At 40.2% G+C, this 15,858-nt stretch overlaps 1 long non-coding RNA gene across 1 annotated transcript in view; it reads right to left on the bottom strand.

The window, feature by feature from the left end:
- LOC107737333 (uncharacterized) overlaps nucleotides 1–4,997 on the bottom strand; it is a 12,869-nt gene extending 7,872 nt beyond the window's left edge. Inside the window, exons 1-2 of the long non-coding RNA XR_001639788.1 lie at nucleotides 4,987–4,997; nucleotides 3,069–3,071 (exon numbers count right to left, since the gene is read on the bottom strand). This is a non-coding gene — a long non-coding RNA (uncharacterized LOC107737333). The remainder of the gene's footprint in view (nucleotides 1–3,068; nucleotides 3,072–4,986) is intronic.
- Between the last annotated feature and the right edge of the window lie 10,861 nt (nucleotides 4,998–15,858).

Below are 15,858 nucleotides of genomic sequence, written 5' to 3'. Positions count from 1 at the left end.
AAAATTAGTAATAATTTTTTTTTTATTAAAAATATTATATTTTAAAACATTTATTTAAAAATTGTAAATATTGTTTTTACAATAAGTTAGGCCCTCTCTGAGGGCCTAGAGGGCCCTGACGGTTCCCCACTGGAAAAGACAAGTACACACACACACACACAATCAAAGAAACATCCAGAAAGCATAAAACTTCATTTGCACCAGGAGGGGCGTCCATGCATTAAACAATAGCGCTGTCCAGAGGTGGGACCAAGTCATTGTTTTGCAAGGCCTAACTGAACGGAAGAATTATGGTATTCTTCTGTAGCCTGACGACAAGTAACTTTAACCATTGTTCATGTGAACTCAAAGACAGCCGGATGCTTTGTTTATAGAGTATTTGTGGGTGGCTGTTTGTTGTTTCACCTATCAATTCGTGTCGATAAAGTATAATAGGGTAAATCCTGTATAGTGATTTATCCCATATAGTGCTTGCATAAAGCAAGTAGTGCATACACGTGTAGCTGTTATGTATCGTTGTAAGTCATTGTAAGCCCCACGCGCAAGCGCACGAACCCCCCCGTTATAAAAAAAAAAAAAGGGCTCCCCCAAAGTTCACGGTATAGTTCGAACACTGAGGCGGAGCATTGTTGATTTTGTCTCTTTCAACGTCTCTGTCAGTGTTTAAACTATCTGGACACTCAGTTGGGAAAACGGATCTTAATTCTTATTCAGAGTGGAATGACAGCTTAGAAGTTCAGAAGGTATACTTTAGTGCTCCCAAGACAGCACTTTCTCAGGTTTAACTTTATTACAGAACATTTCAAGTATATAATTTTCCCCTTGCCAAACTCCACGGAGGTTCTAGGACTCCTCTCTGATGTCAAGGATTCCCACTAGGCCACTCAACTGAAGATGACACACAATAATTCATATTCAGACATTTAAAGACAAAGGCATAAAGATCCACTGTAATGCATTCCAAACAAACCACTGGAGCAATCTTTTAACTGTTTGACTGTATCGATGGAAATTGAACCACTGAGCTATTCTTCTGTCTATTATTACCAATTACATTAGTGTCGTGTGCAGAATAAATGTGAAGGGCCTGCACAAATGGAATATGTAGTTTTAGCTGTTTATGCTGCTCAAATGCACTACACTCTTCGCTTGACAAATCTGTTATTTATTTTTTTGGTTAATGACATCGTTGGATGCAACCCAAACAGATTATTTCATTAGACAACAAAGGAAACTGATTTTACAAATTATATTTTTGTTTGAGTACTGCTGTTTTGTCTTTATTTGTTTTGAACTAAGCATTTAAATATCTTCCCTGTCATGTTGCAGTCATAGCAAAATTTACTTTTATTGCCTAATGTATGGACATAAAAAATAGACTTGCATTATCTTATGTAAACTCATTTAATCCTGTGACTAATAGAGTAAAATCGCACTATATTCGTTCTCTGCCAGTTTTCACACTCCTTTTTCCTTTTACCGAGAGCTGGCATTAGTCCACTTTACCAACAAACAGCTTTACCTTAATCCTTTTGAGACCCTTGGACCATATTCAGACTCTATCTGCTCTAGGGGCATCATAGTGTGGATGGCCAAATGTTTTGACCCTCCTTTCTGTCTTTAAATGAATTCGTAGGTGGGTCTGTGGTGAGATCAGATGAAGTTTGGACCTTACAAATCATTATAATCCCTCCATGAAAAACTGTCCAGGGGCGGAAAATAATCGTTCTCTTCCAAACTTTTAGTTTGTAAAAAAAATAATTTAAAAAAATGGCTGAACAGAGAACAGACATGCATGCTAAACTTTCAGCTGCCAGTACAATCATTTCAGTGTTCCGTATGGTTGCTTTCACTGCCAGTCAATTTTTCACCTGGTTGCTCAGTCATGGCTGATCGTGCAACAATAGATATTGCTGAAATGTTTGCTTTAAGTTTTAAGATTTAAGTTTAAGATAAGGTTCAGTTATGAAATATGTTTTAATAACTGCATTCTTATTATAGATGCAGAATATAAAGATGTATATAATGGTGATCAAAAGTTTGGAATAATTAGTAATAATGAGAAATGTTTCTTGAGCAGCAAATCATCCAAAATTCAGCTTTGCCATTACACAAATGAATTACATTTTAAAATATATTCAAACAGAAAAGCATTCTTTTAAATTGCAATAATATTTCACAATATTACTGTTTTTACTGCATTTTTGATCAAATAAATGCAGCCTTGGTGAACATAAGAAACTTAAAAAAAGTCTTAATTATTTCAAACCTTTGACTATCAGTGTGTTCTGTTTACATTATATTATTTGTATAATATTTTATATTAATATATTTAATTAAATCTAAATTATTATAAATATTATGTGTACACTACTGTTAAAAAGTTTGGAGTCAGAAAGATTTTGTTTTGTTAATAGATTGATTTTTAAATGTAATTTATTCCAATGATGGAAAAGCTGAATTTTCAGCAGCCATTAATCCAGTCTTAAGTGTCACATGATCCTTCAGAAATAATTCTAATATGCTAATTTTCAGATCAAGTATAATTTCTTCATAATATTATTGTCAAAGTTGTGCTGCTTCATATTTTTGTAAACACCGCAATACATTTTTGCAGGATTCTTCAATGAAGAGAAAGACAGCATTTATTTGAAATAAAAATCTTCTATTATATATATATATATTTACTTCCACTTTTAATCATTGTAATGCATGCTTGATGAATAAAATGTTTCATTTCTTTTTAAAAAGAACTTACTGACCCCAAACTTTTGGATAGTAGTGTATATACATAAAGTTATTGAATAAGACCAAATGTGTTAGGCATGCTGAATCAGCACACAAAAATTAAGACATAAATGCCACTATGGGCTGCCTGTCTGCAGTGATTTAAACCATCACCGCAAGGTGAACAGTGCCTCACCCAGTAGCTAAACACACACAGTCGGTTGATCATCAGATGGTCTTCGGGTCTACCTGCGGGCCAGGCTGCCTGCCTGAGTCCTCTCACTGTCACTCAGCATCCCTCTGCAGGCTGATGGAAAGACACTACCAGCTCTGTCAGTCACCAGCTGACACGCACCCATCTGACTGAGGTAGATCATTCTGATTAAAGATGATTTTCACTTCCAGATCTTGACTTAAACAAAGTCAACTTTGGCACTTAAGTGAAATATAATACTAATAAGTTATAATACTTTCTATCCTAGTTTCATGTGTGGAGACAACTTTAAGTAAGCCATTTGTAAGTTGACTTACCGAAAAGTGTAAATGCTGCAGCTCTGCGGCACTCTCAAAATATTGATCTTTTTGCTTGTGCAGTCAACTTTAGGCTCAGCCAAACCTTTTTAGCAAGCAAAATATGTTTAGGAAACCTGTTTGAGAACGATCACTGCTTCATTATTTTTGCAATTCCATTTGATGCCACTAGTAGAACACAGAAATTACAGATCACATGAAATTGATGGAAGGCATGATAACCCTGTACACATCTCAGCGTCTCGGGCAGAGAACACCCTGGACAAATGGCCAGTCCATCATATATAATATTTTAAACCTAAATGGTTAGAAATATGTGTACTGTACTGTTAAAAAATTTGGGTTCAGTAAGATTTTATATATACTTTAAAATGTAATTTATTCCTGTGATGGCAAAGCTGAATTTTCAGCAGTCATTACTCCAGTCTTCAGTGTCACATTATCTTTCAGAAATAATTCTAATATGATGATTTGGTGCTTAATACATATTTCTTATTATCAGTGCTGAAAAAAGTTGTGTTGCTTAATATTTTTGTGGAAACCGCAATACATTTTTTAGGATTCTTTGATTTTTTTTATTTTTTTAAATCTTTTGTAACATTAGATATGTCACTTTTGATTTATTTAATGCATCTTAAAAACATCTTACTGACCCCAAACTTTTGAACGTTAGTATATTCACATGCCATTTACAGCTCAGGTTATTGGCTGAAAACAAGCTGGCTGCTGAACTTATAGCACCCATGAACCAAGATGGCATGTGTCCAAATGTCCTGCTCAGCGCACTGCTTTTGAGATGAATGGGAATGGTAAAAAAATAACATTTCCATGTATTATAGACCTTTTTGCTTTCTACATAAAATAATAAATTAAAAATATTTCTCACAAAATTTCTCAAAAAAAAACAAAAAAACAACAACAACAACAACAACAAAAAAAGACTTGGATGAAATGTCCTTTTTATGTATAAAAAGCACCTCAAAAGTCTAAACCTCATTTTAAATCAGTGAAGGGACCTGATACAGATAATAGCCCTCTTGTGCTGTTTTATGTCTGATTGTGAAGAATGTTTCCATTTCACAACAAAAGGTTGTTGTGAAATGGAAACATTCTTCACAATCAGACATAAAACAGTCCCAGAGGGGCAACTATTTGGAACACTAAGCATGCAAATGCTCGGCAGGACATACCTGCCTTACAGAAATCCTATTACTATTACCAGGGTAGATTTAGACTAATCTCCTGTACCGCTACTTCAGCTGCCACCACTTTGAACAAATGTCAAATTAGTCAGTAAGTCAGGTCATTTTTTTTTACTTTTGCAGTACTGATAATGGAAAGTGAAACCATTATGCATTGAGGATGTAGAACTGCCATGTTGTTCAGAGTGAGAGAGAGTTTCCATAGTGACCCGCTCCATTTATACACTAGAATGCATAAGGATGCATGCTGTTATTTACAAATTTATACATTATGAGGCCTGGGGTGTCTCTTTAGCTGCTCATAATCCTGAGGCTGTAACACGTCATGGTTTAGCGATTATATTAGTAGAAATCTTGATGTTCCTGCTCAGATCAGAGAGTGAGTCAGTTTGCTGTAGGCTAACTCTCACACACACTGCCTGCACTAATCAGAATTACAGTTTCATCTGCTCACTAATTTCCCTGTGATAGTGGAACGGGAATATTTCATCTGTCTCCCTTATTATCTTTTTGCTCCAAATCCGACACACAGTTTGTTCTCTTTCAATGCTTGAGAGAGGGTGGCGTGTAGCCGCAACGTTTTCCCATGTTCAATAGAGACATCAACTTTCTCTCTTTCACCTTACACCCCCATTCTTTACTCCCTCACCCACCATCCCCCCATCTTTTTGTTGCATTTTCTTGTGAAGTTGGCACACTTCAAAGCTCGCGGATTGACAGGAACGTAGACTAAAAGCTCCCATTCATCTAGCGGGTGGAATTAGGTTGCCGTCTCTCTCAAGCACTACTTCAGAAAGCAGCTCTCATCTCTTTAAATATCTGGCCTCTGCATGACATCCTGGAAAGAGAGAGAAAGAGAACTAAAACTTCCTGCTAGGAGAAGCTGATAAAAGAGGAAAAAAGTAAGTGTGAGGGGAGTCGTATGGGTGCAAATTGCTATGATATCCCCCTGCAAATTTGTAAATGGGCGATGCATGTCAACAAAGATTCTTCTTTTGAGAGACTGCTGTGTGTAGCGAAGTGAATAAAGAGAAAGGAATAGGTACAAAGAGAAAACAAATGAGGAAGGGAAGGACACAGAGTGACAGATGCAAACCAGAGGGGGAATAGATTTGGAGGGGAATAGTAATGAATTTGGTTACTTGACTATTCCAATAAAGAGACAGTTTAACCAAAAATGAAAGTTGTCATCAGTTACTCTCTCTCATGTGGTTACAAACCTGTATGACTTTCATTCATCTGTGCAACTCAAAAGATAAGAAAATATCTCTTACTTTTTCCATACAGTGGAAGACAATTGTAGCCAAAATAGCAAAATGGCTTGGTTGGCAATAACTTCAAAATATTATTTTTGTGTATGTGTGTGTTCTGTAGAAAAAAAAGGTTTGGAATGACATGGGGGAGAGTATATGATGACAGAATTTTCATTTTTGGATGAACTATCACTTCAATGGTTATTGTAATAATTTGAAGAAATACTTGAGGAAAAAGGCAATTCCAATGCCAACTGATAAAATAACTTAAATACTAAATTGTTTAGATAGACCTTTAAGTGATTTGCATTGTTGCATTTTAGAGGCGCCATAAATGAAAATCCAGTAATTGGCCTAAACAACAATTGACTAATATACAAAAATGTGGTGAAAAAACAAAAACGATTCATAGGAACCATTTGTTCGGAAGTTGGACTACAATGGTAGCGTTGTATGTTTTTGATTCACTAGAAAATAACCTATGTTTAATTCTTTTGTGAGTCAGACTGTATATTTTTGATTCATTAGAAAAGACCTGACTCATAATCTTTCATTTGGGAGTCAGACCTTAATAGTGGTTCCGTATGTTTTTGATTCACTAAAACTGACTCATGAGAGTCATTTGTTTTGTCATCTCACTGCATGGTTGGGCTTGATTTGGCTGCAGTGTTGCGGCACCGCTGAATAAACTCTGTTGTAGAATATCAGTGGGGTGTTCTGTTCAGATAAGTGGAAGAATATGCTTTGAGAACCAATTGAGAACCAAGGAACATAACCTCATTCGGCTCAGGTATTTTTACTCGAGCTACATGGTTTAGCTCAATTGTGAGAGCTCAAGTGCATTCTTGGATTCCCACCATTTCGGTAAGCATTTGAGGCAGGTGTCCTATTGGCTCTATTCAAATCCATGGGAAGGTATTCATAGATATTACACAGTCATTTGAAGATGCAGTGAGACGTATCTTCTCTGCCATTTTCTGTCTGGCATGCTTGAGTTTGGCACTAGACAAAATAGAACTTCCTGGTTGCCAGTCCATTGGGCTTCACTGTAGTACACACACACACACAGGCGCTCGCACTATAGTGTTCACACACCTTGGCCAGTTACCAGTCAGTAACCCCTTGGTTGCACATCCCCAGGGCCAAGTACAGCAGAGCGGACAGCTGTCTCACAGTTTCATACCTGTTATGAAGATCCCTCTAGAAAATCAATTTAGTGTTCATCAAAACACTGATAACTTGGCGAGTGCAATTATCTGTTTCTACAGATGTATTCAAATAGAACCGGATGTGGGTGCTGCTTAAACCAGAAATGAGTATAATCTAAATGAAAAGCTTATTTTTAGATGTAAATGTATTACATTTATAGTTTCTTTATACTAAATATGGTTTGTTTTAATGTTTTTATAATCTTGATTTTAAAATTGTAATCTTGACTTTGACGTCTAAACGTTGAACAATTTTTTCTGTTTAAATTGGTAATATAACAACAACAGTCTGACTTCTTGATGGCACTGTTTGTTTTTTGCATATGATTTAAAATAAATGTTTAAGTATTAACAGAAATTTTAAAAAGTGAAAAAATTATGTATGATATAGTTTCTTAGTTTTCAAAAAATTCTTTCCATATTACTCTTGACAAGTTCAGATTTCTGAGATGCACACAATCTGAGCAGCCATCCGATTTGAACTTGAAATCACATTGTTTGCATTTTAATTCATAATGTTCACTAATGGTTTGTCTTCAGTCATATTAGCTTCACAGATTAATCATTATATTGCAAATTTAGAATCTTTATTGTTAATTTAAAAATATTCATTCACCCTTGTCCTTTTTGGACAAACAGAATAAAGTTTTTTTATTCATTATTCGTTTTGAAGACATTATTAATCGTAATTCAGATATTTCTCCTTTATTTCACACTAAAAGGAAAACAGACATGATCAAGACAAACTATTATTTATGTTAAGGACCTTTCCCTGATAAAACAACACAGTTTAAGACAATGCATATGACCTTACATGTTGTTGGGTAAGATCATCCACATAAACACGCTCAGTGCTTCAAAACTCACTTATGCCGGGTATAAAATTAAACTAGTATCTAGTAAAACTAAAAAATAGTATTACTTCACAAGATGCTTGAAAATCTACATAGAGATGCCTGAACAATATTTCATACCATTTCATTTGTCGTCTACGCTTAGTGTTACCATTGCATTAGCTTGTCAGCTAACCAGATGTGTTGCATGCAAAACTGGGCTCTTTTTATCAGGTATTATTCATACCTGGTATTTAATTTTAGTAACTGTGCACCTGCCCTTGGTGCAACATATGCATTGTATCCAAAAAACAAATGGTAGTCTTAGTATGGGATGGGGAAGTGTTATTGCAAAAGGAGGGGGGAGCAGAATTTCTCCATAGAGATTAAAGATGAAGCCCAATGAGCCTGAAGACAATCAGGGTGTTGTGACGGATGTGCTTTTATAATACAAACTGCAATTGCAGTGGCAATTACCAAGGCCTGATTACAGGACTAATTGGACACAACAGGGTAATTGTTACCACCAAAGCGTTGTTGGAGTGAGTGACAATAATTGTAACAGTGTTGGGTAGCTGCAGAGTTCAAAGTTGACACAAGAGTCCCGAGGAGTGTTTGCTTATGTGTGTGTGTGTGTGTGTGTGTGTGTGTGTGTTTGGCTTTAAACTTTTATTTAACAGAGTGAGTTGTCGGTTGTTGTGGATAGTTATAAATGTTGAGTTGTGAAGTTTGTCATGTCTAGTTCACAATTCACTGGCCTTTGAACAGCTGTTGATTGTCTGCTGTGTGATGAGTCCACTCAATCATGAGAAACTTCAAAACCTCACAAACTGTCACACACACAGTAAAGTTGACAGGATGTAGTGTTATGCTTCTGTCAGACTTTGGCTGTGGGCCCTCAGGTAAAAGCAAGTTCATTAAATTTTATCGTCTGGATATGTCGAATTATTATTATATATATTTTTTAATATTACAGTATCAGTCACGCAGCTGATACAGCATTGAGTCACACTGGAGTGACTACTAGAGCAAGTCCAATGGACAGTCAGATATTTCCCATAGCATTTGCCTCCATATACAATTTCAGAAAATAAATGTCTCTGTAGATTATTTTTGTTGTGCAGAAAGTTACGGATTCATTTTGATCATAGTTCTATTGAACTTTTTTTCCATAGCCCTAGTTTTTCTGACCAGCAGTGAGGACACTGACCCAAATATTTTTATTATTTTTTTTTTAAAGGAAGGAAAAAGGTTCTCTCAGGACAAATGAACAACCCAGTTAGTTCTTTCTTGCTCTGCATTTTCCTTAAGTCAGCTGGAGTTTTCACTCACATTGTGTACACAAACATACATTTATTTTTCTATACACTTTATTATTATTATTTATAATTGACTCACCTTCATGTTGTTTCAAACATATATGGCTTTTTTTTCCTTCTGTAGAACACACAAAAAATAGATTTTAATATTGTGCTCGTTGAAGAGTGAATGAGGAGTGGAGCTTTACAGAGCTTTAAATCTCAGAAGCACCATTAAATTATCATTAAAGTAATTTTCCAAATTAGTTTGTTAAGTGACAGAGTCAAACTTGACAGTGGGATCAGCTTGATTTGTGAATGAATCATGTTGTGAACTGAATCATCTGATTCATTGAAAAAATCTGATTCACAAGAATGATGTGTTTGTGAATCAGGCATCACTTGAATATGTCAAGAAGAGTAAGTAAATGTCAAAATTTTTAGTAAATAACTTGGAAATTACAGTTTCTCAAAGCCGAAGCCGTTTTCCTCAAGGAGACCACAATCTAGATGATTTCAGGCTCCTTGTGGGCCACAGACAAAATCATGCACGCAGTCACAGCAAAGTCTAGTTCCTCTTCAGGAACTCGAGCTGCGTCGAAAACGCTAGGGGAACGCCTTCTGAGACCCACGCTCTGAATCACATGTGATTCAGTCGTCGACAGGGACCAGGAGGCTCGAAAACAAGCAGCGGCATTTCAGCGGTTCCTTCCTCGCCGGATTTCAGCTCCGGGGGCTGCTGGCGGCAGCAGTCCCCACCGCGTACCAGCTCCTCACATAGGGAGACGCAAAAACAGAGCGTTGCCGCCCGTGTTCCCCCGCGTCGGGACCGGAGGCAGAAGCAGCGCTCTGGGTTGGGGGCCTATGTAACCCTAGTTCCTCGAGGGAACGAGACGCTGCGTCTCTGTGCCATACTTCCGGCGTCCCTGCCGGCGCTTGCTTCATTCCTAGAAGCTGACGCTGGCTCCGCCGCATGTGCTTTTATAGCTTCCTGGTCATGACGTCATCCGCTGTGACGCCCCGTTCAGCTATTGGACTGATTTCACATGTGATTCAGAGCATGGGTCGCAGAAGGCGTTCCCCTAGCGTTTTTGACGCAGCGTCTCGTTCCCTCGAGGAACTAGGGTTACATACGTAACCTGAGATGTTTTCCTGATATGTTTTCAGGTTATGTCACTTTGTTACTGGGGTCCTGCAGATGTTTCGATGCAGATGTGACTTGAATGAAATTGGGGTATCAGCACTCTGAGACCGTTAAAAAGGAGGTTCATTCCTCAGATGTAATCTGTTTCTCCGGGATCAAAGACTCAGGCAGGGCCCTGCTTCTCAGGCTCATGAGGGCGTTTTTGAGCCTGCTCTGAAGCTTAGAGAGAGATTACACTGGATTTAGCACTGATCTCCCACTCTCCCTATGCAAAACAACAAAACTCTGCCAGGTCCAGGGTTTGGGAGGGGGTGCGCGCCCTATTGTGGCTGGCTTACAGCAGGTATTCAAGACCGGGACCCAATATGACGAGCTTTTGGAGCTCAGTTTTAAGGGCACTTTTCTTCTGGCCAGTCAATGGGATGTCTGTGATATCCAGCTTGCTTTCTTGCTTCGTTTCTTAATCCTCACAGTAACAATTGGCACTGAAATCAGGAAATACATTCCTCTTTCCTTTTACTCTAAAGGGAGATTTGTATTTGTGGATTTGCCCATAATTACAAGGGTGAATAGCAACATTGAAAAGACTTAGTTGGTAGAGCATCATCTTACTGCTGTGCCTCTATTATCAAGGGAGAAAACTTTTCACTTATTCTTAACCGATTCCAGCTAATTCTGGTACTGAATTGCAAATAAAACCTCAGCGTGGGGGTCAGTGGAGGTGCTTGGTATGAGTAATGTCTCTGTTGAGAATAACTGGATGGAATTTGTGCTCTTAATTCAGAGAAACAAGAAACTCCTTTCGCACACGATACTTCAGACTCTAAAGGTCACCTATCCAGGGACGTAGCCTGGTTTGGGCAATTAGTCATTTTTATTACTTTGAAAGACGATGGGATCTCCCTAAAGAATTTGGCGGAAATGGGTTTGGAGTGTACATTGTGAGATTTATCATTTGATTTCGCCTGTTTTTTCTTTTCTTTGTCCTCAGGTAGACATTTATCTTCATAAGTATTTCCTTAGTTGGCAGTTTTTTAAATTTATATTTATTTACAGCTGATACGCTTTATTTGTGTTGACACAGGGCAGTTTTGACAAACAGCAGAGAGACTGTGGTATAGCAAGCCATAACCTATAATATGTTAAACATATTATAGGATGCTCTCGGTGAATGGAGCCAAGAAAAAAATTATCATATCACACTCGGAAAGAACATTCAGGCTGATTATGATTTCGACATTATCAAGGGAAACTTCTGGTGTTCTAGAGAACAACAATACAAAGGATTGTGGGATTGCATGGACGTTAAATATTCAAAAACTTTCCATTCACTGATTATCTATTTTAATGTCTTGTGTCAGCCAAAAGCAAAAGCAAAAAACGTTTACAATTGTAAACGTTTCTAGACGTTTACAATTGGGCACACCTGATTATTTTACTTGAAATGATTTAAAATGAAATGCAAAACTTAACCTTGCAAATACAGATGAGAAAAAAATATATACAGTTCGCTCAATGTGATGACATCCCACAGCAAACCACAAGGAATAATTACTTTGGCCAAAGGACAGACTGAGTATACAAAGGAAGGTAATGAAAGTGCAATTTGATATAATCCAAGATGAATGGTTTTGATGAGTTTCATTTAGTTTGTCTTTGTAAATAAGGCTGATTTCGTGTTGCTAGTATGTTGACTGTGTGGAATTGTAGTGAGTTTCTCTGAGCTTCTGATTAGCAATGAAATCCATTACTGATAGCACACAGTGGAACAACAATATGGAGGCACCCCAAGTATGAAGAATCAATTATTATTATGAATCGTGTTTCTAGATTGAGTTTTTTTTTTAATGGATCTGTTTCTCGTGCCCCTTACTGTTGAAATATTGATCATAATAGTGCAAGTGCCAGTTTGTGTCTGATTAATTCTATTGATTGGCTCAGAGCATCATGGGTTTTAAATAATAAAGAGTGTCATATTCTGTATAGGAATCAAAAGAAATTGTTTCAGACAGAACACAAGCATGACTGGATCATAACACTCAAATATTTGTGGCTTCAAAAATGACTATGCATCTTTGATTTTCTGCTTGCATATTCTGTACTCCCTTCCCAAGTCTAATTAGTGAAACGAACATAATATTTGTGTAATACATTTGGGATATCATAGTATGGGTACTGTGGCCCATAAACTCAGATTGGCAAGTGTGTGTTTATGTGCTGCATGTCTCTTGAGTCATCTGTTTGTCACTTTTGAGCAAGAAAATAACAAACTGTGAAAACATAATGTTCATTTTTTTTTGCAAATAAACAGTGGTCTGCTAGAGTGTCATGTCTAACTTAAAACTTAAATACATATTAAAAAGTTATCGAATGACCTAGATGACAATGGATTTATATGAAAAATGAGGCTAAAGAATGTAATTTAGCTTGATTTCTTAATGACAAACAGAAGTGAGACTCAAAAGTTTTGAACACTGTGTTCAAGGACCTCTGTAGTCATGCATATGCACATATTACCAGAATAGTCATCTTTGATGCAGACAAACTCATGTTGTTTGTTCTATCTGAGGTCATATTCTTAAGATAATAATCCATAGAATCATGACCATGTAAGTGGTGACAGTTGATCATAAATAAGTTACAGTTAGGGCTGTCAATCAATTAAACATTATGACATACTGATTATTTTAACAAACATATCACACATTCACTGACATTGATAGATTAGGGCAAAGATTGAACCCTTTAAGACCCCTTAAAGAGCTCTTTACCTTTAAGCTGTTATGATTTGTGTGTAACAATAGTGGAGCATTTGTTGACGGACTTCTTTGACCATTACAACATGTTTCACAGTTATTTCAGCAATGCCAACAACAACATTTGGCAAGGCACATTGCCTGCATATGGGTCATGAGAAATGTTTAATTGCACTTTCATTTTTACAATTAATTGTACTAAATTGAAAAGCCCTAATTATCCATCTTATTTTTAATGTAGAATTTAACTAGAAGTCTGGTTGGTGTCATTCACTTCCAGTTATTTTAGTTGTACAAAAATAGTCTGTTATACTGCTTGATAACTGATATTTATGATTTCTCAGTAATTTTTTTTTTACTGTTTACGACACTTTGTTCCCTTTCAGTCGGTCACTCTCGACGTCACGTCGGATGACCGACGAATTGGGATCTCGCTTAGAGGGACCAATCTACTTCGAGTGTAAACTAAACGAGCCAATGCACATTGGCATGCGATTATTGCATCCAGCTGCTGCTGATCACAGCGTGAGTATAAGTAGGCAGCAGATGCAGCGCATATTCAGCTTTTCACTTCAGAGCCGAGCGGTTCTATCGTTCTGCTCCTGACCTTCCTACAGTAGTGAGAAAAACTACAGTCAAGCACGCTCTTCGGTGGGCTCTCGTGCTGGTGGACGGCGCTTCAGCGGCGGTGGTTTTCCCGTGTCGAGTGGGTTGCACACAACAGGCTGCACTACCCCTGTGTGTGTTGCAGACGGCCATCTCCCCTGTGCGCTTCAGCACACTAAAAGAGCAATTTCCATACTAAAAGAGCTTCACGGGTGGAACGTCTTTTTAAAGAAGCGTCTTTTTAAAGATGTCTTACCACCCGTGTGTTTCTGGGTGCGGTCGTTACCTGGCGCCGGGTGATGGTCACGATCGCTGCCTCACGTGCCTGGGCATCTAGCACACTGAGGTGGCGTTTGTGGACGAGTCATGTTCTCATTGCGGGAAGATGATCATCTCGGAGTTGCGGGCCAAGCTCAGTTACCTCAAAGGGGCAGAGCTCCGTTGCCTCTGCCTCGATCTAGTTCTCCTCATGGCGGCAGCCAGGGGGGGCTACTTCAGGCAGTAGCGCGGGCGGTCTGAGGCCCTCCGCAGCCATTTGAGCTGCCAATGGAACATGCACTGCCTCGAGTTGCTGGCAGTGCACCTTGCCCTGAGCCGTCTCAAAGGGCGCTTACGAGGCAAGTATGTACTAGTCTGCACGGACAACACAGCGACCGTTGCGTACATCAACCGACAAGGTGGTCTGCGCTCCCGTCGCATGTCGCAACTCGCCCGCCACCTCCTCCTCTGGAGTCAGAAGCATCTGAGGTCGCTTCGTGCTGTTCACATTCCTGGGCTGTTCCACCGGGCAGCCGACGAGCTGTCCCGAGCTGCGCTCCCGGGAGAATGGCGACTCCATCCCCAGACGGCCAGCTGGTTTGGAGACGTTTCGGAGCCGCTCAGGTAGACCTGTTTGCCTCTCCAGAAACCTCTCACTGCCAGTTGTTCTTCTCCCTGGCCGAGGGAACACTCGGCACGGACGCACTGGCACACAGCTGGCCGCGGGGCCTTCGCAAGTATGCGTTTCCCCCAGTGAGCCTTCTTGCACAGTTGCTGTGCAAGGTCAGGGAGGACGAGGAGCAGGTCCGGTTGGGGGCACACTATTGGCCTACCTGGGCCTGGTTCCCGGAACTAATGCTCCTCGCGACAGCCCCTCCTTGGCCGATTCCTCTGAGGAAGGATCTACTGACTCAGAGACGGGGCACCCTTTGGCACCCGCGTCCAGACCTCTGGAAACTTCATGTCTGGTCCCTGGACGGGACGCGGAGGTTCTAAGTGACCTACCTCAAGAGGTAGTTGACACCATCACTTCAGCGAGAGCACCGTCTACGAGACACGCCTACGCTTTGAAGTGGAACCTGTTCGTTGAGTGGTGTTCTTCTCACCGAGAAGACCCCCGAATATGCCTGATCAGAGTCGTGCTGTCCTTTTTGCAGCAAGGGTTGGAGCGAAGGCTGTCTCCCTCCACCCTCAAAGTTTATGTCGCTGCAATCGCGGCTAACCAAATAGGCGACCCCGTAGAAGGGAGGTCGCTGGGGAAGCATGACCTGGTCGTCAGGTTCCTTAAGGGGGCGAGAAGGTTAAATCCTCCACGGCCGCCCTCTATACCCTCTTGGGACCTGACTCTAGTGCTCACGGCACTACAGCAGGGCCCATTTGAGCCTTTGCAGACGGTCGAGCTGAAATTTCTTTCGATGAAGACTTTGCTCCTGCTGGCATTGGCCTCCATCAAGAGGGTAGGGGACCTGCATGCATTTTCGGTCAACGATTCGTGCCTAGAGTTCGGGCCGGCTGATTCCCAGGTAACCCTGAGGCCCCGGCCCGGCTATGTGCCCAAGGTTCCCGCTACTCCCTTCAGGGATCAGGTGGTGAACCTCCAAGCGCTGCCCTCGGAGGAGGCAGACCCAGCCCTAGCTTTGCTCTGTCCCGTCCGAGCCTTAAGGTGCTACGTAGACCGGACGCAAAGCTTCAGGACCTCAGACCAGCTCTTTGTCTGTCACGGAGGCCGGCAGAAGGGGAATGCCGTCTCTAAGCAGAGGATGGCCCACTGGATAGTGGATGCCATCACCCTGGCTTATCAGGCACAGGGTGTGCCCTGCCCGCTCAGGTTGCGGGCTCACTCAACTAGAAGTGTTGCATCCTCCTGGGCGCTGGCTCGTGGCGCCTCGCTGGCAGATATCTGTAGGGCTGCGGGCTGGGCGACCCCTAACACGTTCGCTAGATTCTATAGCCTTCGTGTGGAGCCGGTATCCTCCTGTGTTCTCACCTCAAACGGGTAGAAGCACTGAGAGGCCCCGGCTTCGGGTCGGCTTGCAAAAACC

This window comes from Sinocyclocheilus rhinocerous, unplaced genomic scaffold (assembly GCF_001515625.1).
Source record: "Sinocyclocheilus rhinocerous isolate Xijiao unplaced genomic scaffold, SAMN03320098_v1.1 scaffold1606, whole genome shotgun sequence".
In the NCBI taxonomy this organism is placed as follows: domain Eukaryota; kingdom Metazoa; phylum Chordata; class Actinopteri; order Cypriniformes; family Cyprinidae; genus Sinocyclocheilus; species Sinocyclocheilus rhinocerous.
The sequence above is the reverse complement of the archived record's forward strand: the minus strand, read 5'-3'. Positions and strand labels throughout refer to the sequence as shown.